The following is a 24,329-nucleotide window of genomic DNA, read 5'->3' as shown; positions in this document are numbered from 1 at the left end:
GGATTAAAATTCGCCTTTCTAAATGGAGATCTCAAGGAGGAGGTCTATGTGGAGCAACCACTAGGATTTGTGATCCTCGATTCATAAGGTAAAGTCTACAAATTGAAGAAGGCACTTTACGGGCTGAAACGGGCCCCATGCACATGGTATCAGAGAATTGATGCCTACTTTATGAGAAACGGGTTTAAGAGGAGCCCATTAGATGCAAACTTATATATATAGAGAGAAGGAGGCAAATGTATGATCATGGTCCTTTATGTGGACAATCTTGTCATGATGGGGAACCATGAAGAGAAGATCTCACAGATGAAGCAGATGCTGGGAAGAGAGTTTGAAATGACAGACCTCGGACTGATGCATTTTTGTTTGGGGATAGAGGTTTGGCAAGAGCAAAACCAAATCTTCATCTCAGAGTAGAAGTATGCTGCAAAGATACTGAAAGCATTTGGCATGGTTGAGTGCAAGTCAGTTGGCACACCTATGGAGGTTGATGTGAAGCTTTCAACTCAAGACTCATCATCACTGGTGGACAAAGCAAAGTACAGAAGGCTAGTGGGCAGTTTGATCTACTTGTGCAACACACGATCGGACATCAGTTTTGCAACTGGTATACTGAGCAGGTTTTTCAATAAGCCTCGGGAGAACCACTGGAGGGCAGGGATGCGAGTGCTGAAATACATCAAAGGCACGCTAGAATATGGCATCACCTATACCAAAGGCAACATCTTGACTGGATTTTGTGACTCGGATTGGGCAGGAGACGTGGACAGTAGGAGATCAGTGATAGGTTACTATTTTTCACTTGGATCTGGAGTTGTTTCATGGGTCAACAAGAAGCAGCCTATGGTTGCTCTCTCTTCTACCGACCCTATTTTTCACTTGGATTTGGAGTTTTTTCATGGGTCAACAAGAAGCAGCCTATGGTTGCTCTCTCTTCTACCGACCCTAAGTACAAATCAGCATGCTTTGCTTCCTGCGAAGTAGTATGGTTGAGGAGGATATTGGGAGACATGTGTGCAACATAGAGCAACCCTACACAGTTGTTATTCGACAATCAAAGTTGCATGGCAATTTCAAAGAACCCTGTTTTCCATGCTCGCACAAAACACATTGAGATTTAGTATCACTTTGTGCATGAGCTCATCATGGATGGAGAGGTCAACTTGGTGTATTGTTTGACTACAGAGAATGTTATGGACATCTTCACAAAGGCTCTTGGGAGAGACTTGCTAGAGAGACATCTTCATCGACTCAACATTGGGCCGAAAAGGTAGTTCACTTCAAGGTGGACATTGAGAGGGGGTGTTAGATATCAATGCCTCACTCTCGTGTAAGTATGCGGCAACCAGCTAACTCTACTTGTGAGCCCTCCATATGAGGAGAAGGCATCTGAGTAGCTAGGTCATCTCGTAGGTCCTGGTTCAGACACCAGATGGGGGCCATGTGTGGCCTAATGGCTACACGACTTTAGATAGATTTGGTACACTACCAACTAGGCTACATGCAAGTGCGGGAAGGCATCTCATGATGACTGACCGCACTGAGGGTAAATGGAGCATTTCCCAGGGCAACCCACTCTTGGGTTGCGGGGCCTGTTTGGGGTCCCAGATGATCTCAAATGGCTTTGGACCGAATGAAGACCATAGGTTAGTTGCTCTATTCTACGGCACCGTCCTAACAAGTGGTTGAGGGGCTAGTTCATGACCGACCTCCAAGCGGCCGTTTTGGGCTGACTGGGTCAGGCACCCGACTAGAACTAAGCAACCACATTGTGGTGGCTATATAAGAGCGAGCCCATGAAAGCCCAGGTACAAAACAAGCTACAGAAGCCCTGAGTCTTTAGTATACAGCCTTTGTCCCCCACTGTTTCCAACACGCCATCGAAGCTCTTGCAACAGGAGCACACGACTGGGAGGCACCGCCATCTATTGTATCGAGATTACAGTAATCATTTTTTTGATTCTACATAATGTCAGTTTCTCTCTCTTGCATGCGAGATCCTGCTATCTGTTGAGCACATATGTTTATTGTTTTCTTATAATATGGGTACGGCAAGCCTGATACATGATTGGTTAACAAACATCATACCTGTGAAAAGATGATCAAGTCATCAAGGTAGATCTTGAGACCTAGAAACACAGACTGATCAATGGTCATTTGTTTGTAGGCGAATCAAATACAACTGATAGAACTATTCCAATAAATATTTTTGAGGCTGAGAATGAAGGAATTGACCAAGATGCCAAGTGGTATGGACCACTTCCTGAGCTAGTGTATTCCCATAACTAGACGCACTTGCTTGCAACAATTGATCTACCTACAACACGAGGAACCCAATTTGTGAAGGAATTAGACCACAAACCACCAAAAGGGACCATTGTGCCCCTAAGGATGTTTAATCTCCTTTAAAAATCCATACAGAATGAAGAAGTTGTGCATGTACGATCTGATCTTCATTGGCTTAGACATGTATGGGCAAAGACTGTTGGCCGTGAGTTCACACCCTATTGGGAAAGGAAAATGGAGGAGTTAGTAATACCTATTGGATCAATTCAAGCAGAAGAGACTCCACCATTACCTTATTTGTAGCCACCAAGAGAGAGCTCTTCTAACACAAAGACCTATTCTCTTAAGCCCTCGAAGCACAAAGTCATAATCTTCCACGAAAACAATATGGCAAAAAACCCAAACTATAGAGAAACAACTCACGAAGGAGTCAAAATCAAAGGAGGAAAACTTGTCAGACTCTAGGGTAAAATCAGAATCCTCATTTGAGAAAGATGAAGACGAAGACTTGAGAATTGTACCACTGCATTTCAAGTCTTATACCGTCCAAGATAGACACATTTTTTGCAAAAAGGCTAAAAGAATCGTTGATATTTATGACAATGGAGCTTATGAAGGACCCGCAAAGGTCAAGGATGTAAACTTGGTAGGAAAAGGTGAGACACATAAACCGATGTTTATTTCAATAGATCTCATGACAAGGGATGAATAGCGACGATTGGTTCTACTTCTCAAAGAATATCAAGATTGCTTCGCATTGTCATACAAAGACATGAAGGGTGTGCCACCCGAAGTAGTGCAACATATGATTCCCATACAAGATGATGCAAAACTAGTCCAACAGAAACATTATGATATGAATCCAAAATACAAATTGATTGTCAAAGAGGAAATTGACAAATTACTTGACGCCGGATTCATTTATGAAATTGAGCACACGAAATGGGTATCACCCATTGTGATTGTTACAAAAAAGAATGGAAAAATACGAGTATGTGTTGATCTCAAAAAGGTCAATGCAGCAACTATGAGGGACCATTATCCTTTACCATTCATAGAACATGTGCGCAAAAGAGTGGCAGGACATGAAGCATACAGCTTCCTAGATGGATTCTCTTTTCTGGATACAACCAAGTGTCCATTGATCCTAATGACCAACATAAGACCGCATTTGCCACAACATGGGGAGTTTTTGCATATCGAAAAATGCCATTTGGATTAACCAATGCCCCAGCAACATTCCAAAGATTGATGAGTACGACCTTTAAGGAATACTTGCGTATATGGCTAGAAATCTTCTAGACGATCTATGTGTGTATTGTCAATGGTTGGAGCATCTCAAATATTTACGAATGGTCTTCAACCGCTGTAGGTTATAAAGGATTTCACTTAACCCACTTAAATGTCAATTTTGGGTAAGACACAGTGGAATCCTAGGACATGTAGTGTCAAGAGAGAGATGGAATCTCCACCAATAAATGCAACATTAAATTGATTTGGAGTTGCGACCACCCACAAACTTTAAGGGATTTTAAAAGTTTACAAGGCACAAGTTATTATTGAAGATTCATCTATCTCTATGCAGAGATAGCATGACCATTGTGCAAACTACTCGTAAACTTTGAATGGACAAAAGAATGCCATAAGGCATACGAGGCCTTGAAGCATGCCCTTGCCACAACACCAAATTGGAAATTAATATTTTTCATGTGCATATTGATGCCTCTAACTTCGCTATAGGATGTGTACTTGCACAACTTGGTGAACGAAAACTTGACCACCCCATATATTTCACAAGTCGAAAATTAAACTAGGCTGAGCGGAATTACATGACAATAGAATGAGAGGGTTTAGCAATGGTGTATGCTGTAAAGAAATTTAGGCATTACCTGTTGGCCAACAAGTTTGTGTTCTTCATGGATCATTAAGCTCTGCTATATCTTGTCAACAAACCATGTCTAACCGAGCGCATCACAAGATGGATGCTAATCTTACTTGAGTTTGACTTCATAGCCACAATGAGGAAAGGTATAACTCATGTGTTGGCTGACCACATGTCATGGATTCCTAATAGAGAAGCGGCTACAAGAGTGGATGATGACCTTCTAGATGCCTCACTATTCTTAATTGACATTGTACCAGGATGGGCGGAAGAGATATGTCATTATCTTGCCAACGGACTACTAATCAAAATACCCTTAGACAAGGTAAGAGAGTGATGATGATTAATTCTAAGCGTAGCTCCCTATCAACTCATCATAGGGGAGTTGTATAAAATAGGGAAGGACGACATTGTTAGAAGATGCATACAAGAAGATTGGAATAGTAGGAGGACATTTCTCTACTAAAACAACTACAAGAAAAGTGTTAGAAGCCGAGCTATGGTGGCCAATGCTTTTCGGATGCACCGTAGAATACACTAAAAGATGTGACCCATGCCAAAGAGCTGCCATACTACAAAAATGGAGAATGCCCTTAACAAGAAATCTAGTTTCTCAGCACTTTGAGAAGTGGGGAATAGACTTTGTAGATCCCATAAGTTGCAAAGACAACACAAGCTAGATACGTCATTGTGGCAACAGATCATTTCCCAAAATGGGTCGAGGCAAGAGCAATGAGAAAGGTCGATGCCAAATCAATGGCAAAATTCCTGTATGAACAAGTCATATCCAGATTTGGATGCCCACTAGATCTTGTGAGTGATAGAGGTTCGCATTTCTTGAATGGTGTAATTTTACAACTCACAAGTGACTTCCTTATCATTCATAGGAAATCAACCCCCTACTATCCTCAGGCCAACGGATAAGCTGAAAGTACCAACAAAACGTTATGCAACATACTGACCGAAATGGGGAAGCCAGTCATAATGACTGGGAACACAAGCTTACAGCCATGCTATGGGCTTATCAAATAGCCTACAATATAGCAACAAACCATACCCCCTTCAATTTAGCTTTTGGAATGGAGGTAGTAATGCCTCTGGAATACTTAGTACCAAGTTTGAGAGCGGCAGTAAGGGAAAGATTCACTGAGGAAGGCTTATCAGAAAGGTTAGTTGAACTCGAAAGGCCAGAAGAAACAAGGCTAAGGGTAGCCTATGGAATGAAGGTTGAAAAACTAAGATGAAAAATGTGGTTTGACCAAAATATAAAGGACAAGGATCTCACGGGAGGAGACCAACAAATGAAAGAAAGACATGGATAGCCCCACAAGGATTCATCTCTAATGATGGCTCAACATCACAATCATGGACAAAACATATAGCAGAACTCCACAACCTACCATGAGAACACTCAATGGCATATTGTCCCCTGACACTATCCAAGGTCCCACTACCCAACTAAAGATGCTAAACACAAGAGAAAAAGTCAGCACAAACATCACTAAGACATGGCACACCTATTCCTCATGGATGTCCACTTACTCTGCCAATATAATTTCATAGAATAGGCACACAATGAAATAGGTACCACAACTCGGCACTCACCCATTTCCAACATGGGAAGTTGCCACTACTCTAGGATTATGTACAAAGATTCAAGAATGGATATTGAGATATGAAGATATTCCAGATCCACCATTTATTGCTACTATTGATTATTTACACTTTAATCTTTTGCTCCTCAAGGATTGCCCAAGATCACATGAAGAGCAAAAAAGTCCATTCTGAGCTCTTCAACCTCAATAAAGGGCCTAATCTGAAGCAGCTCATTTGATTGTACTATAGAGTACACAACCTTCATGCATATCACATTGTTATTTTTGAATATATGCATGATACCAATTTTTGGAAGCCATATTATGCCTTCTGTAGCAAGGAGTACCAGCTGTTGTCCCAATTTAGCCTTATCACTTGGGTACAATGAGAGCACCTACTCCAAGGAACTTGAAAGATTCCGAGGACATAATCTACATCGAGAAGGAGGGCATGTTTACTTCCAAATGTACTCTAACATTTTGTAACAATGTGTGTCTTTAAACGACCAATAATGTTGTTCCCAATACTAGGAATAGCATAGGAAGCTAGCTATGTAAAGATCTTTACTTTTGGGCCATGTAAATGCAAGAAATTGGTCTCTTTTGAGAGGACTAAAAGGAATTAGGGCTAGGGCTGAACCCTAAAAGCCTATGTATATAAGCTAGTTTTTCGGGCATTTGGCCTCATTATCATTTTTCACTCTTGGCAATAGAAGAGCACGCTTCCTTCAACCTTGTCTCCACTTGTGTTGTTGCAGTCTTGCATTCTTCTACTCCCTTCATATGTGCTGTGCATATGCATTCCCCATTCACCACACTCACGATGCGATTCTCTCTTCTCTACTCTCTCCCCTCTCTCTTGTAGGCATTTGGTTGTGTGAAGATGGGAGCAAGATTGACACTCATGCCAACTAGTTGGTTTAGTTGTGTTACCATATTATAGTAGTGATGTGTGTGAACACACTTAGGACCGCCGGGGCACTTTTTCCCTCACTAGGAGGTTTTTTCCCCCGTGCATTGTATATACGCCCATTATCTTCTAGGGCTGGTTATCTTTCATTTTTGGCACTCATAATACACTACTGTGTTGTGCTCAAACTTCCTCATCTTCTTGAAGTTGTGTGTGCATTCCTGCAACCCTAATTCCAACAATTGGTATCAGAGCAGGCTTCCTCCTCCCGGGCAGCATCACCGGCACCTGCCGCTTCATCTCCTCCGATTGCGACGAGGTTTCACGAGCGTCTGCAGGTTAGTATATGCCGTGGGAGAGCCCGTAGGGCATGTTCGTTTCAGAATTTTGATCTGAAGTCATTTCGCCCTCCGTTTTTGCATTCCAAGTACTGCGCAGGCAAAATCGTCCTACTGTGCAGATTTTCTGTCAAGATTAAAATCTGCAGGACAGGTGCCCATTCGTCTGTTTTGGGCTGTGCTACATAGCACAGGTCGATTTTATACAGGTTTACCTCTTACAGACAGCATTTACATCTAGTAGTACAGTCATTGGCCATGGCTGACAACAATGATGTATTTCGCATGTTGGCTGCTGAGGATAAGTTGGATGGCACCAACTATCCATTGTGGGCATATATGATGCGACATGTATTGGTAGCAAAGGGGTTATGGAACATTGTGCAGGGTATTGATGCACGTCCTATTGTGGCTGGGAATGCTGCAAATACATCAGAAACAGGTACTGTTGATGATGGTGCAGGCACAAGTGCTGTAGCAGCTGTTCGAGAACCACCACTTTCAGCAGAGCAGATTCGTTGGGATGGTAGAGATGCGCAGGCTCATGCCTTGATTGCGCTGTCTGTCAAACGTACCATTATCCCACATATTCGCTCCTGCAGGACTTCTAAGGATGCTTGGGATGTACTTGCCACATTGTATCAGGCAAGAAATGAGGCTCGTGTTGCTTATCTCCGAAAACAGTTGGAGAGTGAGCATATGAACGAAGGTGATTCTATGGATAGCTTTTTGACAAAGATCAAGGATTTCAAAGAGCAGCTCATTTCTGCAGATGAAATCCTGTCAGACAGTTCACTTGTGCAGACTGTTTTGAATGGTCTACCAGATTCTTATCAGGGTTTTGCTTCCACTCTTCGCTTGATGATGAAAGGCAATCCCAATGCCTTATCATTTGAGGAGTTAGTTTCTGTTTTGCTGCAAGAAGACCAGTCAAGGCAAAACAGGAATATTATGCGTGTCGCAGATCAAGCTTTCGTTGCTAGTCAGAGAAGCGGGAAAGGTAAAGCTGGCTTTTCTTCTAGTAAGCAGAAATCTGCAAATGCTGCGCAACCAAAGAAGGAAGACAAAGATGAGAAGAAGGGTGACAAACAGAAGACATTTTGCAAGTACTGTAAGGGAAATGATCATGTCATCAAAGCGTGTCCTAAGCTGGCTGCGAAAGAGGCTAAGAAGAAAGAGGCTGGTATGGCTGTTTGCAGATGCCTCTCCTTCTAACAATGAATCTGCTAATGTTGTGCTAGATACAGAATGGGCATTCAATGCGCAGTGCAGTTATGACCCATCTTTGCATGACACATGTATGTCTGCAGTAGATTCAGATGTATGGTACTTTGACAGTGGTGCCACTAAGCATATCACCTCGCAGCGCAGTTTATTCACTTTCCTTGAGTCTGCTCCCACAGGGAATACTGTCACTTGTGCCAATAACTCCTCTTATCCCGTTGAAGGAGTTGGACAGATTGTGCTGAATGTTGCAAATGGCAACACCTTTACACTTTTTGATGCATTGTATGTGCCAGGGATCAAAAAGAATCTGCTGTCAGTCTCCGCATTTGCCAAAACAGGTTTGGTTGTAAAATTTGTGGATGACAGATGTATTGTTCATGATCTCTCTTGTGGTGACATCATTGTAGCATCTGGTTCACTATGTCGAGGGCTGTATAAGCTCAATATGGATGGCAAATGTGTAGAGGATTCAGCATGTGCTATTATGGATACGCAGGCTATTTCAGATGCAAAACTGTGGCATGCACGTTTTGGTCATCTGAATTTTGCAAGTTTGCTGCGCCTGCAGAAATCTGAAATGGTGTCTTCTTTGCCTAAGCTTGAGGCACCTGTCAAGCATGTTTGTGAGGGCTGCATATTGGGTAAAATGCAGCGTGCTTCCTTTCCCAAAGATGGATCAGTGAGAGCTGAACGCAGATTGCAGCTTGTTCACAGTGATGTTTGTGGTCCCATGCAAACTCCATCATTTGGAAACTACCTTTACTTCGTGACTTTCATTGATGATTTTACCAGGCATGCATGGGTATATCCTTTGAAGGCAAAGTCCGAAGTGTTTTTGTGCTTCAAACAGTTTTTGGTTATGGCTGAAAATGTGTCAGAAAGTAAGATGGGCACCCTCCGTTCAGATCGAGGGGGGGAGTATATGTCTTCAGAATTTAATGCATTTCTGGCTGAGCGTGGGATAAAACACCAATGTACAGTGCCGTATACACCACAGCAAAATGGTGTGGCTGAGAGAAAAAACAGGTCTCTCATGGAAATGGCAAGATGTATGGTTAAGAGTCAAAGTCTACCACATGGTTTTTGGCTTGAGGCTGTCATGTGTGCCACTTATGTACTAAACAGGTGTCCCACCAAAGCATTACAGGTTGTCACTCCATATGAGGCTTGGCATAGCCGCAAGCCATCTGTTGGCCATTTACGTGTTTTTGGTTGCCTGGCATATGCATTAGTGCCTGTGCAACATCGCAGAAAATTGGATGACAAAGCTGTCAAATGTATTTTTGTTGGATATAGTGCTGAGAGCAAAGGCTATCGTTTGTATCATCCACAGACAAAGCGCATTTTGGTTAGCCGTGATGTTGTATTTGTGGAAGATGCAGTTCAGCCCTTGGTTTCATGTACTAAGGAGACAGATATCAGCTCACGTGATGTCTATGATACATTGTTGCCTCTTTTCAGTGGTGCACAGTCAAGTGCAATACCTCATGAGGCAGTTTTTCAGCCTATGCAGGTTTTAAATGATAGCACAGATCAGCCTATATCTGATGCAGATGTGCATGATGCACTTGAGGATGAGAGACAAGAGATTGAGGGCTCTAGGAATATGCCTAGATGGCTGGTGCAGACTTTGCGTGATAGCAAGTTGGATGCCCCTTTGTCTAGTCGCACTCGTTCTGGCTCTCATGGTGCCTCTTATGCGTCAGATTGTTATGCATTGGCTGTTTCTAGTATGTGCGATGAAAGTGAGCCTGTTTCATTTGATGAGGCACAAAGTTCAGAAAATTGGATGGCTGCTATGCAAGCAGAATACGATGCTATTATGAAGAATGGTACATGGTCTTTATGTGACTTGCCCCCTGGCAAGAAGGCCATTGGCACTAAGTGGGTTTACAAATTGAAGCGTAAGCCTGATGGCACAGTGGATCGCCATAAGGCTAGGCTTGTTGCAAAAGGTTATGCTCAAGAGAAGGGCATTGATTTTGATGAGACTTTTGCTCCCACATGTCGTATGACCACTGTTCGTAGCATCTGTGCATTAGCAGCTCATAATGGTTGGAATGTACATCAGCTGGACATAAAGACTGCGTTCTTAAATGGAGATTTGCATAAGGAGGTGTATGTATCGCAGCCTCGTGGTTTTGTTCAAAGAGGGCAGGAAAACAAAGTGTGCAGGTTAAAAAGGGCTTTATATGGTTTAAAGCAAGCTCCACGAGCTTGGTATGAAAAAATACATGCATATTTGACTGCACATGGGTTTCAGAATAGTCCAACAGAAAGCACTTTGTATGTTAAACGTGTGGATGGTGTACATCTAATCATTGCTCTCTATGTCGATGACATGCTGCTCACAGGACCAAATGAGAGTCATATTGCTGATTTTAAGGCTGATTTGAATGCCTCTTTTGAGTCAGATTTGGGGCATTTGCATCATTATTTGGGGATACAATTTAAGCAGTGTGATGGAGGTATTGCTTTGTGTCAGACAAAGTATATTGAAACATTGTTGCGGAGATTTGGCCTTGAAGACTGCAAGCCTATTGCTACTCTAATGGAGAAAGGTTTGAAGTTGAGTCTTCATGATGCTGGAGATCACTTTGATGTCACACTCTATCAGACAGCTGTTGGTTGCCTCATTTATGTATGCATTACGAGGCCAGACATTCAGTTTGCAGTCTCACAGGTGAGCAGATTTATGCATAGCCCAGGCATTAAGCATTGGCAGGCAGTGAAGCGTATCTTTCGCTATTTGAGTGGTACTCGGCATCTTGGGTTGTTTTATCCCAAGGGGGGATCATTGCCGCCAGATTTACATGCTTTTTCAGATTCTGACTGGGCTGGTTGTTATGACACACGCGTGTCCACGAGTGGTTTTTGCTTCATGCTTGGAAGCTCATGCATATCATGGTTGAGCAAGAAGCAGCCTACTGTGGCCACTTCTAGTTGTGAAGCTGAGTACAGGGCAGCTTTCACAGCTACGGTTGAGTGTGTGTGGCTCAGACGCCTTATGGCTGATTTGGGTGTTGGGCAGCCATCTGCCACCACCATCTTCACTGACAGTCAGAGCGCATTGGCAGTTGCGCGGAACCCAGTGTTCCATGCTCGTACGAAGCACATTGAGGTGCACTACCATTATGTCAGGGAGAGACTCTCTGCAGGAGAGATCAGTTTGGCTTATGTGCCAACACAGGATAACCTTGCAGACCTTTTCACAAAGGCTCTGCCTCGTGAGAAGTTCGAAGCTTTTCGCAAAGCTTTGGGCTTACTCCCTTTTGTGGATTCGTCCACATAGCTAGACACTTCCCTATACATGAGTGCTAGCTCTTGTTCACCGCATCACTCCAGGGGGGATTTGTTACCATATTATAGTAGTGATGTGTGTGAACACACTTAGGACCGCCGGGGCACTTTTTCCCTCACTAGGAGGTTTTTTCCCCCGTGCATTGTATATACGCCCATTATCTTCTAGGGCTGGTTATCTTTCATTTTTGGCACTCATAATACACTACTGTGTTGTGCTCAAACTTCCTCATCTTCTTGAAGTTGTGTGTGCATTCCTGCAACCCTAATTCCAACAAGTTGCTTCCAAACAAAGGTTACGCAAGGGATGAGCTCCTTGTAGGCTTTTTGCAAGATCCCCACGACACATTAGGTTGGAAAGCCTTAACAGTAACCAACCACCACCCTATCATAAAGAACCTTTGAGCTTGCTGTTTCATTCTTATGGATAGCCATCTTCTAGATCAAGAAGTTATGATAGAACTTTTTGTTCCTGAATCCCTACTCATTTATTCAATGGACCTAGAGGTCATAACTTAGGGTCTATTGTGGCTAGGGAGTCCAAGACAGAAGATGGTTTTTAACTTCCAACGTTACCTCCACCAAAGCTAAGAATATTTTGTCTATGAGCCACTAGGAATAATCTACCTCTTCAACAAAACAAAACATCTTTTCCAAGAATATATATAACAAAAGGGGTCATGATTCTTTATGATACTTATGTAGCATATTGTGTAGGTATCCCAATAGATCCTATTGAAGATAACCCAATGGATCCCAAGCATAAAAATATAGAGCTCCTTGAAAATAACAATGACTTGGACATTGATCAAGGAACATCACAAACACATCCACCCGTTGACACCAACAAGCCTTCCACTCATCACAACCACCACCACCATCAGCCACCAACACACACAACCTCCACATCACAACCACCCCCTGCACCCACTAGTACTCCTTCCACTTTGATCAAGGAACATCACAAACACATCCACCCGCTAACACCAACAAGCCTTCCACTCATCACAACCACCACCACCATCAGCCACCAACACACACAACCTCCACATCACAACCACCCCCTGCACCCACTAGTACTCCTTCCACTTTGACATCACCATTACCACCACCATTAGCATTAAGTGCATGAGCTTCACATGCTCATCTACTTAACACACAACCACCACCACCTCCACCATATTAGGAGCCCAATTCAATTGAACCATGCTGGTTAGGGCTGATGACCACATTTAGTTTGGATGAAAAACTTCTAGCCAAGATGCCTTATGATGACATGCTGTAGAAGAAACATCCACTCTAGTGCTACAGATACCACTACACTATAGAGCCAAAATCATTAGTGAAGGATCCAAAAAAATGGCTTGAGCATGATACATGAATTCCTAAGTGGTATGGAAAGAAGGTGCCATATAATGAAGCGTTGAGGCTCCTAGCCACATATGTGCTAGTGTACATTACCAACAAAAGATTCAAGAAGTTTCGACTAAAGATTCCAAGACCAGAAAGAGGAGGAGCAGGATCAATGGATCCACATTCAAAACCATGCAAGAGACCCTAGGGATGATAGCTTGAATGGAGAATTCCATTTCTTAGGCAAAAGAAATGGAGAATTCCATTTCTTAGAGGCAAAAGAGGTTTTGCTATCATTATTGCAATGCACCTCCATCCATAAGAATATATCCTCAATATATGCCATATCTGAGGACATGGTCAAGGGAGCAGTTCATATTTTTGTGGCAACAGGATTCAAACTATAGTTATAACTTCTCTAAGCTTCCACAATGGATGTAGTCACTACTCTTGGACTTTGCACACCAAGATTAGAGACTAGCTCTCAAGATATCATGAAGTTCTAGATCCAACTTTTATAGCCATCTGTGAGAATATCTCCATTTGTTGCTCATATTGCTCAAAGATTGCCCAAAGTCTAATGAAGAAGAGTAGCAGAGAGTAAGAAGTGAATTGGTTTTTGACATAAACCAAGGTCTAGCACTAAAGCAAATGATCATATTATAATATCAACTTCAAAGTCTATATGCCTTCCATATAGGAAATTTTGAGGACATGCATGACAAAAAAAATCAGCAGCCTTATCACTTGTTTTGCAATGTCCCTTCTAATCTACTACGCTAATACAACCTTCTCCATTGGATCAGTGAAGAACACCTACTCAAAGGCTCCTAAGAGATTTCATGGGTGGAATCTACATCAGGAAGGGGGGCATGTTACACCCCATGGCTACCTACTACATTTAGCATGAAAATATAACAAAACTCTGCAACTAGTGAGCCAACATATTTGTTCCCAACACTAGGAGTAGTCTAGGAGAAAGAGATCTTGCCAAAATGGCCATTTAAAATGAAGGAAGGCAATGGAAAAGAGTGCTCTCAATGGATTAGGGTTAGGGTTGAACCCTAAAAATCCTATGTACATATGCCAATTTTAGGGCTTTTTGCATCATTCTTCAAGTCTAGTGGAATAGAGAGCAGCTTCCTCCAACTTCTTGCCCCCATCTTGTTATTGTGGTTGTATTGCTTTCTCTTTCGCTCTATTGTGGTTGCGTTTGATTCACCATGCTCATGCTATTCTCCCTCTCTCTCCTTCTCTTCTCTACCATTGCAACACACTAGTGAGTGAAGCCAAAGCAAGGTTGACACCCTTGCGGGTTGCATGTCATTGTAGCTTTAAACCAAAGGCTAGTGTCAAGATTGAGCACCCTTGCATGCTCATTGCAAATTTCCTATGACACGTTGAGTGGTTAGACTTAATAGCCCTTTTTTTCATTACTTCTCTTGCACACTCTTGACATGGTATCAGAGCAGTCGGTGCTTCTTGATCTTCACCAACACAAAAGCAACCTTTGGATAGCAAACACCTAGTTGATACACACACACTCTCTCTCCGCCTCCTTCTTTGTTGATTGATAGTCACTTCTTCTGCCACCTAGACTAGCACCTACTTCTCCTCTTCCCGCTCATTCCCTTTTGATTGCTAGTCGATATCTCTCTCTACCTCTTCTTGGCTGGTTGGTACATCTTTTCACTCCTGATCTGGGATCTCATGCTGGTTGGCACTCTTCGTGCCTCTATTTTAGGCACTCATTACTGGTGGTCAATACCCTCTCCTCACTCTCTCCACCCCCTGTTGTTGCTAGTCGGTAGCCCCTTATGCCCTTGTTATAGGCCTCCTTGCTGGTTGGCATACTTCCTCCCTCTTCCTATGCCTCCAAACTTGACAATACCAGACTTGAGACTCCTCTACCCAAATCCCAACACCTGCAAGCTGACAGCTCCCTCTTCTTTATTCTTCTCTACAATTGTCCTCTTCATCCGCAATCATGGTAGATAGGAAGTCTAGTTCCAACCCTAGTTCTGCATTATACACCAAAATACTTGTTTGGATCCCTACTCATCCCACCTTCCGAACTTCAACATTTGGATGGACCAAATATGGTATTTGGAAAGTGGCCATGGAAGCAGTCTTGGAGACTTGTCAGCTCAAAAATCTCATTGTTATAGGATCAAGTTCTTGTCATCCTAATCCAAAGATAGCCTCTAATGCTATGGCTCAATTATAGGATAAGAAGAATGCTCGAGTCTTCTCCTTTCTTCTCCCCACTTGTCAGCCACATGTGATTAACCTCATCAAATAGATGACCTATGCTAGAGAGATTTGAGACTACTTAGACACCATGTACAATCGAGTTACCACCATCAAATAGATGACCTATGCTAGAGAGATTTGAGACTACTTAGACACCATGTACAATCGAGTTACCACCATCAAGCGGGTTACCCTTGAAATCCAGCTCTAGACTCTTTATCCTTCCACTTCTTCTACCATGTAGGAACAAATAAACAAGATGTAGGTATTTTAATAGGACATCATGGAGGCCATAAAGGCTATTCCTTCTGAAGACATGTTCATCACCCTTCTAATCCAACTTGTGGAGCTCATTGATTATGCTTTCTTATGTTCCTCTCTTCTTACTAGTGGATAGATGGACACCATCACCTAGGAAGAATTGGTCCCCTTGGTTCTTGACTAAGAGGAAAGGTTGGTTAAACAAATTGGAGATGTTGAAGCCTTGGCAACCAAACAGAGTGGTTTTAAGGGATCTAATCGGAACAACAAATAGGGCATCACCAATCAGCCTCGTCGTGCCATTGACAAAGTTTGCAATCAGTATGGTGATCTTGATTGCTTCTCGATATAGTGCCATCTTCAAACAAAACTTGGGCCACCCTGCAACCTAAAGATGCTTCCAAAGATACTTCACCAAAACTGAACCCTTCTAAGGGTTATGGACTTACACCTGTGGTCCCGATTCTTTTTTGTTGCAAAGGCTTTCCAATTTTGATAGGTCCAACCATCTTGCTCCGGATATGGATGGCCTCCTCTTCTTTAGGATTTATTTTCTCCCCCTCCCCCTGTGGTTTATTTGATACAACTGAAGTAGCAGCATTATAGGGAGACACTTATCCTCCTCTCCCACTACTTCCTTGGAGGTTCTTGGATATCAGATCTTCTTTGCCAAACCCCCTCCCTTTATACACTATGCTCTTTCAAGTCTTGCATTGGTTATTGTTTATGGCCTAACTGGGGAACTTATCTCTAGATGGGGACTCTCCACTTGCCATCTCCAACCACTCAAGCTCTTCATTGACACTACTTAGATGATTCTCTTTGGACACACCCAACTCCCTAGTTCCTTTGCTTGTAACTAGGAGCTGAGAGGGGGTGATAGCATTTTGTGCATTTCTTGTCGATAGCATATCAATGTGCATCCTGCTTGGAGTAAGGGCTTATGTTGTGGGTGCACCAACTTGTATGTGAGGATAGATTCGTTATATTTTTTCCCCATGTATCACGCTCATTTAGCCATCTTTCTAGAGGGATCTTTTCCTAGCCTTGGAGGGCCAAAGGGAGGGCCCGACGGGCCAGTCACCTTTAGGTCAGACATAATTGGCCAACACCTGGTTAGCCAAACTGGTGACTAGTTGGTTAGCCTAGTTAGGGCCAACCCTCTTTTGGGTGGCTCCTTGACCTATATATTTGCCCTCCCCCTTTCATTCTAACATGCTTGACCTCTGTAGTTCTAGCTCCCTACTCCCAAGCATCTCCTCAGCCTATGCTTCCCTAGTGCTCACCCTTGTGCTCCTACTAATTGGTTGCCCTATTTCTAGCTCGAGATTTGTGCCTTCATCTCGATCTACACCTCTCTTGCTGCCATCCTCAGGATCCAATTCAACCTCCTTCCTATGCTAGATTCGCACCTAATCAACTCTTGTGATCAGCTCGTACTGCTATCCTTGATTTTAGCACGTTGGCTCAATTAACCTCTATCTGCTTCACTTTAGCCTATTGGCAACCCCTCTCTCCCTCTCTTTCTGAGGTTGTATTCAACCTGTATTCATTTGGTTGCTGCCTTGATTTGTGGCTTAATTTACAACAAACTTATTCCAGTCATACAATGTCCTTTGTGTCCATATTTGCTTCAATCCTTTTTTGCATTCCTTCCACAACATCCTCGACACATTTAGCATGGTGAGATGCTAGTACTCTCTCTCTCTCTCTCTCTCTCCCCTTTGTATATATGCTTGGTGGTCACTCTGAGCAAGTGAAGTCCAACCAACTCTAGGTAGAATTAAGGGGGGATCCCATTAGGGCCTGGAGATTTTCCCCTTTTCATTCCTTTAGTTGCATTCTCCAATTCATCCAAAGTTAGTGGTATGTCCAATTGGACTTCTTGTCTATTGAAATCAAAATGCCCATAGCCACCCTATTGCAATGATGTTTGAACCTTTGGAGAGGCCTCTCTAATTGCAAGATTCCATACCCACCATGCATCAGAGTGTACCATCACAGGCACCATCACAAGCATGCATGGGCTGCCCAGATGGGCCTAGAGATGTAGCAAGTCTTACGGCCCTCTTGTCTACTAAAACCTAAATTCCCATAGCTACCCTATTGCAAGGATGTCCAACCCTTTGGAGAGACCTAAATTCCCATAGCTACCCTATTGCAAGGATGTCCAACCCTTTGGAGAGACCTCTCTGATTGGATGAATGTGCAACTTCCTGCTATTGAATCACTCAAGGAAAATAGCCTATATGATGAACAACCTCGGCCAACCTGTAGCACTGGTACACCTTCTCACCGAGCACATTTACCTAAGGTGCCAACAAACAAGCTAGGTGATTGTTATGAAAGTGACGACACTAATGCTATCATTCCTATCTTGTACCATGGCCACAAATATACAACCATTTTAGTTGGAGGGGTTGGAGTGATCATTTTATCACCAAGCAATGTTGGGAAGCTTGGGTTCCACCCGAGTTTGAGGCTTGCAATTAGTCAAGACGTATCATGTTGTGCTTATTTTGTTATGAGTAGCTATCTTGGTTTTTAAGTACAAATTTTCATGTACTAAACTCTTTACATTCTTTTAATATTATTATTTTGTCTAAGAAGAATCTCAAATCATGATAAGTTGGTAACATTATCGTGTCCAAACATAAAAAGTTACTCAAAGAGCTTTAAGATGGCTACTTTGGGTTTTAGAGATACTAATTATTATTGTTATTGACTTGCAAACCTGCTCACCTTTGTACCCTAGATATACCTTTGGTACCCTTTATAAAATTTGTACATTGTATATTTGCAAGAAGGTTTTACGTAACTGTCTATGTCCTTGTTATATACAACATTCAAACTTGTGGCTAAAGTTGGACTTCAAAACTTCATAAATATTATAATTCCGTTCTATTAACCTATAGAATAAGTAATAATATACAATGCAGTTTCAAAATGGATAAACATTGTTGCCTTTATGACATGATATTTTATTTTATACGAAGGATTTTATTTTATTTTATATTTATGTCTACAAATATTTTGCATCATAGTATCACATTATGTGTCCCCATGTCTTTTGATTTTTCACTTACCATGTTGTTTGACTTCATATGATGGACTAAAGATTTTGAATTTTAGTATCACATTATATGTCCCAATGTATTTTTCTTTGAAACTTAACAAATTAATGGTTGATTACATTTTAAAACTTCCCATTGTCATAATTTCCATGCATTCTATACATACCATTTAGTTCTGCCAAATCATGTATCTGATTCATTTCCAACATAAAAAAGGGCCAACATCTATAAATTGTCATTTCAAATGAACACTCTACCTATACACACATAAAGAATCTAGCTATATTATTAATTCCATTCTTACTTAGCTAGTGCTCATGAGCAGCCATAATCCATTGATCAAATTTAGTGATGCTTCACAAATCACCTTATTTAAGATGTGACAATATCCATGGTTTTTTAAGTGAAAGATAAGGTGATAGTTGAATGTGGTTATGGGTACATCACTAGGAAGCATCAACGACTTTAATAAGTTTTCTATGGAAGATAGAGAAAAATTAGAACATTACACTAGCATGGATTGAATTTTTTAAATGCTTGCAATTTGGGAAAGTAAATAAAAGGTTAAATGACATAAAATCATCAACAAGGAACATTCACCAAGCCAGAAGTGAAAACATGAAAAGAACTGAAGGAAAGGGGAAGCAAGATAGATAACGTGTCTTAACACTTACTCTTGAAAACTCAAAGTTGGGAACAAAAGTATTAATAAGAAATTAAAATGCTTATACCTTGCAAGGTTTAATATGGCATACTCAATAAGTTGTTTAAATTTGAGTGCAATATTTTGCTTAACATGTCTCCTACTCAAGTGAAAACCTTTGAATCCAAGTGCTATTATTTGTTTACAAAGAAACAATGTATTTCATGTCAAAGAAAGAAGTACACTCATTTGCTTTTGTAGATGAACTTGACATTAAGCTTATACAAAAGAAATTTGTGTGCACCGTAATCTGAGCTAATTTTACATCATTTATGAGGCAAACATGTTGTATTTAATATGATATGATTCCATCAAGTTCCTTGATAAAGCCTTGAATATTAAGGTTTTCCACAATATTTGAACTCTTTTGTATGGATTAATAATGTGTAATGTGAATCAAAATTTTTGGATAAAAATATTCAACATTATTTCAAAGATGGAAGCCTTTTTATTTTTAATGAGAAGAGAAAACTATATGTTGATCTAATATATATACATGCTATGTATTTTTACTAGCTGCACATGGCACCATAAGATTCTTATTCATGACTTAAGTTAGGCTCCACCACATGCACCAAATAGACTTTTGACATATTCATTTTATCATCCCTATATTCATTTCCATGATCCTCACTTGGCTATGTGGTTGTTATGTGGTGTGATGGGAGTGGGGAGGCACATGCATGCATCCTTGTGTGCATGTACATGAGAGAGAGAGAGAGAGAGAGAGAGAGAGAGAGAGAGAGAGAGAGAGAGAGAGAGATTATTATATATCCAAAACATGCTCCTTGTCTGGTGTTGGATAACATAAGTCCCTTCAACATGTGAAGTTGTGGCCATTCTTCCTATTGATAAGTATTAAGGTTTATGTTAGTTTTCGACCAAATGTCTAAGTTTTTTAAATAATTATAAGCAAGGAGGACACCTTCTAAACTTGAACTTCCTCTTTGCTTAAACAAAGTTGACCACATGTTTTATATCAATTATTCAAGATTATACATTCCCCTTTTCAAATAAGGAACTCTTATTTGATGGTATAAGAATCAAGAGAAAGATCACAATAAGTTAGGTATTGATCATTAAATCAAGTCCATAAGGTTAGATGATTCAAATAAGGAACATGACTCAAATTTATCCTTACATGCACTCACATCAAATAAGAATCAAGAGAAAGATCACAATAGGTATACTACAAGTTTAAAAAGATAAAAATCCATTCACTAGAGCAGAGACCGCCAATGTGCTAGACAATAAGAGAGTGTAGTGTTGTGAGTATAGTTTTTAGGTGATTGTGGATTTCATTGGTAATGCACTATCATTAGGAAAGATTAGACAAAGGCTTTTTAAATAAAGAGTATGGATGCTCTAGGAAAATGCAAGGCAATTTTTTTAATTTTAATAAACAGATTGAACAAATGATAAAGCAATAGATATTAGAGTGTGATAACTTAGCTATGCTAGCTCACTTAATGTAACGAGTATAATACTTAAGGGCATTGCCATGACAAAGTCTACTCATATAATGGAAATAAATAGGGTTAAATATATTTATTTACATAAAAAAATCCCCCACAACTCTAGAAAGCTACAACATGAGCACATATACTCATAACACTAGCTACTTGCAAAAGATCCACTGTTGTATTTAAAAGCTACCCTTTTTATAGATCCATTCAATAAAAAGGGTGAAATATAATCACAAATATAGATCAATAGATAGCCTTGGAAATAGAGCTTGATTGGCACATAGCAAGTTTCATAATTGCACACTCACATGAAAGCCTTGAAGACAATATTCATGGCCTATAAAGTGTCAGATGCACCTCACTCTTGACTTTGAAAAATTGGGCGTTTACCAATCACATGTTCCCAAATACCAGTTGAATGTGGAGTTCAACCCCAATGTCCTAGTAATACAAAGGGTCAAAAAGGGATGCTCTCAATGGGTCCATTCTATTAAGAAACTACTTTCCTAGCTGTTGAAATGTAGGGCTGGAAAACCCCATGTTTTCAATGGATCCATTCTATTGAGAAAACACTTCAAATTCAATGGTTGAAATCCAAGGATATGTAATGTGAATACATGATGGCAAGCAAAAGGCACATGCTCTAAATGGACCCATTCTATGAGAAACTATTTTTCCAATACTTGAAATTAAGGTAACAAAAATCCCACATTCTCTATAAGAAACAACTTTATCGAAGGTGAAATCTAGACTGGGGGAGGGGGGGAGTAAGCGACTTGGATGATGTTGTGAGGGAAGTCTAGTCTTGAAAGAACAAGCTGGATGTGGGGCTCATGAGGCATGCATGTGGGAGCACGAGAAGTCAAGAAGGGGAGCTCTAAAAGTCAAGCACATGAGCCAAGGAGGGAGGGTGTGTCTAGCAAGGAGAGAGAGTTTGACTTAGCTATATGTTTATCCCACAAACAACAAGGCCTACATGCCCTTTTGGTTTCTTTTTACTTCCTAGCCACAATGCCAAGGAGCCAAATATGACTAAGCATCCTTTTGTATTCTTTGATTCCATATCATATCCTACCATTCAAAGAACATTCACTCCCCCCTATATGTGCAAATCATAGAAGTTGTAGACATATTCCCATATTACAACAACATAATGAAGTTTCTGCTGAGGAGACCTAGCTTGGTGTGGCTAGGTGTAGGGGATAACGATTCTTTCCCTACGTAGATGCTTTGATACCTCCCCCTAACAAAAATTTGCAAAGGCCGAAAACAGTTCAGGCCCATGGTACCTTGCCCCTAGCCACACCGACAAAAGTTTATAATGTTAAATAGTAGAGGGAAAGGCCTAAAACATTAGAGAGAGAGACAAAGACAGAGACAGAGACAGAGATTAATTTGATTTCTTTTTAGGAACAATCCCAATGACGCAATCGAGAGGATGGAACCTACACGCCGAAAAACATAAGCCAGGAGAGAGAGAGAGAGAGAGAGAGAGAGAGAGAGAGAGCGCTCGTGTTTTTTCAGCTTTCCATCTACTACAGTGAGACCCATTCTTCGCATGCCAGTAGGTTGGTCCTCGAGAGCAAGTCAAAGTGTTGTTATGATGTGGGGATGCGTTTATAATCGAGAGCGTTTTCATCCATTCCTGTCTCTTTTTGCACATCTAGAATGGGTCAGAGCCCTTCTTCCCCAGCCCTCCTAACCCCTTTGCTTCTCCATGATGAGCAACACAAGAAGAACCTTATTGTGCCAACCCCCCCTTCACCCCTTTTACTACATGACGATGGCACCTCCTGTTTGCCTGATGAGTGCTTGGGTGCCATTTTCCAAAAGCTTTGCACCCTTGATCGGAATTCTTGCTGTCTGGTCTGCAAACGATGGTGCCTGGTCGATTCCAAGGCCCGAGATCGCCTCACCTTGCGCGCACCCAAGAACCTCGATGTGGCTGTTGTTTGCCTCATGATCCGATTCGAGCATGTCACCCACCTTTCCCTCAAATGTAGCCGCAAAGAATTGAGCATCGATGACAATACCCTTGTCCTCATCGGTTCTCATTGTAAGCAGTTGAGTAGATTGAAATTGCGCTGCTGTAAAGCCATCACCGACGACGGATTGGCACAATTCGCACAGGTTTGTGGCTCCTTGCAGAAGTTTTCCTGTGGTTCTTGCGGATTTGGAGGCCCAGGTCTCAATGCCCTGCTGCAGAATTGCCCTAAACTGGAAGATCTGTCTGTCAAGCGCTTGAGGAAACTCCGTGATAACCCAGATGCCATACTCGCTGGCCAAAGCAACCTGCATCGACTTTGCTTGAAAGAGAACATGAGTGCACATCGTTTTGAAACGTTGATCGCAGAGTCCAAGCGTCTGCACACTCTCGTCCTTGCCAGGAACCCGGGCATGTGGGATGTGTTTTTTGATAATATATCCGAGCAACTTTCGGAACTGACTGAACTTCATGTGGAATCTCTAAACATGGGTGATATGGCCTTGAGAGCCATTTCTCGATGCTCCAAGCTGGAAGTGCTTTATGTGAGTAAGGCTTCCCATTGTTCTGACAAAGGATATTGTGCAATTGCAAGTGGGTGCAGAAATCTCAGAAAGCTGCATATAGATGACAGGAAAATGGGCAGGGTTGGAGATGAGGGCCTCCTTGCTATTGGCAAGCTATGCAAGAATGTTCAAGAGCTTGTTCTTATGGGAGTTAATGCAACCGCCAGAAGTTTAGACATTATAGCTTCAAATTGTGCAGGGCTTGAGAGGATGGCACTTTGCAACTGTGATGCGGTTGGAGATAAAGAGTTGTCTTGCATTGCTGATAAGTGCTTGTATTTGAAGAAGCTTTGCATTCAGAGTTGTCCCATTTCAGATCTTGGCCTGGAGGGATTCGCAAGGGGCTGTCCCAATTTGTGTAAGGTGAAGGTGAAGAAATGCAAACAAGTTACCCCGGCTTCTGCAACTTGGCTCCATATGAATCGACCATCTTTGATATTTTCTTTACATAATTCTTCTCGGACACCAGAAGAGGATGAGAATGATGAGATCTCGGAAGGAGGGGAGGCTAGGTTTATCAGAGCTGCTGCTGCATTAGCCTGCAGCAGATCAAGGCTGGTTTTGGCTGCAAGCAATTTCTTGAGAAGGCTTTCGATACAATCTTGAATTTACACTATCTTCTGTTAGTTATGGTGTGCCCTTTGTAAATCAAGTTCTTATATCAAAAGAATTGAAAATCAGAGCTGTGCTGATAAAACAGGCAACCGATTAAGCAGTCAGTATACTCCAGCAAGGAAAATGATGTTGTTTTATCATATGTTGGCCAAACTCCCTTGTGATATAGTTTTTACTGTTTCAGAAAACTGATGGGTACTGTGTTCCAATTATATATGTATGTTCTGATTTATGTGTTTAGTTTGTCCAGGACAAGCATTCATGCATATTTAACGTTACATGTCTGGTCTTACTGCTCATATGTTATTAGTACAACTGCGCACCTGACAACAGAACACTGAGAAATATTTAAACTTTTGCTGAAATTTTTATCACAACTTTGTTTGACTTGTTTGTGATGTGGTCTGTGCCAAGAATGAATGCCATGAAATTTCCAAATGAAAGAATTTTCAGAGGTCTATAGCCGTAAATTACTTGAGATTTCTGTATTGTGTGGCTGCAAATCTTAGGTTAAAA

At 41.5% G+C, this 24,329-nt stretch overlaps 2 pseudogenes across 1 annotated transcript; both read left to right on the top strand.

The window, feature by feature from the left end:
- The first annotated feature begins 450 nt into the window (after positions 1 to 450).
- On the top strand, positions 451 to 984 carry LOC147621713 (secreted RxLR effector protein 161 pseudogene; annotated as a pseudogene).
- Positions 985 to 22,144: 21,160 nt separating this feature from the next.
- On the top strand, positions 22,145 to 23,917 carry LOC147621712 (F-box protein At1g47056 pseudogene; annotated as a pseudogene). The gene has a single exon (XR_015269697.1). The product of XR_015269697.1 is annotated as an F-box protein At1g47056 pseudogene (transcript).
- The last annotated feature ends 412 nt before the right edge of the window (positions 23,918 to 24,329 follow it).

The sequence above is a fragment of the Cibotium barometz genome, chromosome 29 (genome assembly GCF_041138505.1).
Source record: "Cibotium barometz isolate CiBa-2024 chromosome 29, ASM4113850v1, whole genome shotgun sequence".
Taxonomy (NCBI): Eukaryota; Viridiplantae; Streptophyta; class Polypodiopsida; order Cyatheales; family Cibotiaceae; genus Cibotium; species Cibotium barometz.
The sequence above is the reverse complement of the archived record's forward strand: the minus strand, read 5'-3'. Positions and strand labels throughout refer to the sequence as shown.